The following is a 1,520-nucleotide window of genomic DNA, read 5'->3' on the forward strand; positions in this document are numbered from 1 at the left end:
CTTTTGATTTAATTTAATTCTCTAAAGTTTAATTCTCTCCACAAATTGTCAAGTGATTTTAATGATCTATACGTATCGATTATCCGTAGAATGATCTATATCGATCAATGATCTATGGATCAATGATCTATGGATCAATGATCTATGGATCAAGGATCGATAAAATCTATTAAGAGGATGGTCGTATTTAGAATATCGCCGATAAGACCCATCGTCGTTTGCGAAAGTCACAAATCTGTGTGGGACCCAGAACGAAGATGTTTCTAACGTAGTTGTTTTTAGATAAGATTAAAAAAAAACGAGATTAAAGACAAAGAATGACAATGATAACGAGTATAAAATACGAGATGATAAATGTCTCCTTTATAAAAATAAAGAGAGAGAGAGAGGGGGGGAGAGGGAGAGAGGAGGTAAATGGAAAGAGAAAGAAAAAAATGACGAAAGGAGCGTGGAAAAGATTTAAAAAAAAAAAAAAAAAAAAAAAAAAAAAAAGATGAGAAATATTATGAACGATAAAATGATATTAAAACGTAATATTTATAATAAAAATTATTTCGGAAAAAAAAGAAAAAAAAAAAAAAGAAAAGAAAAAAATATGAGAGGGATATGTGTATTTGTGAGACTATTTATAATAATAATAATAATAATAATAATAATAATAATATATAGATAATTATTAATAACGATTATAATAATATTATGAATTTATTTATCATCGACGAGATATAGATCCATAATTTGTAAATAAATGCGCGTTATAAGAAATTAATCGAGCCTTTCACTGACTTTAATGAAAATAATGAATATATTATTGAGTAAATAAATAAATGAATGAATAAATAAATAAATAAATAAATAAAAATAACACAATAGCTATATAGTGTTTATAATAGAAAACTTATGCCGATTTATCATGTGTGCGATATTGTCTATCTCTCTCTTTATCTCTTTTTCTCTCTCTCTCTCTCTCTCTCTCTCTCTCTATCTTTCTCTTTCCTTCTCTCTCTCCTCTCTCTGTCTTACTCCCTCTCTCTTTCTCTCTCTCTCTCTCTCTCTCTCTCTCTCTCTCTCTCTTTCTATCTTTATCTCTTTTTGTCTCTTTTTCTCTTTAACAAAAGAAGTGATCGATGATAAATTTGGAATACGAAATGATAGATCTCGATTGAAATAGAAATGTCTGTTAATCGAACATCGTACATAAGTATATATGTACACACATACATACACATATACACGCACGCACACACACACACACACACACATATATATATATATATATATGTATAACAATTAAGTATAAAAATATTTAATTGTGTATTTTTCATTAATATGGTAAAATACGTATATATTATTATATTATTATTAAAAAAAAAATTTATTGAACATATAATTATGATCTTTTCTAATATATAACAAATAAGTTTGTTATTCACATGTGTAATAATAATAATAATAATAATAATAATAATAATAATAATAATAATAATATTTTTCTATAATTATTATTTTTAATAATTCTA

This window comes from Vespa velutina, chromosome 25 (genome assembly GCF_912470025.1).
Source record: "Vespa velutina chromosome 25, iVesVel2.1, whole genome shotgun sequence".
Classification (NCBI taxonomy): domain Eukaryota; kingdom Metazoa; phylum Arthropoda; class Insecta; order Hymenoptera; family Vespidae; genus Vespa; species Vespa velutina.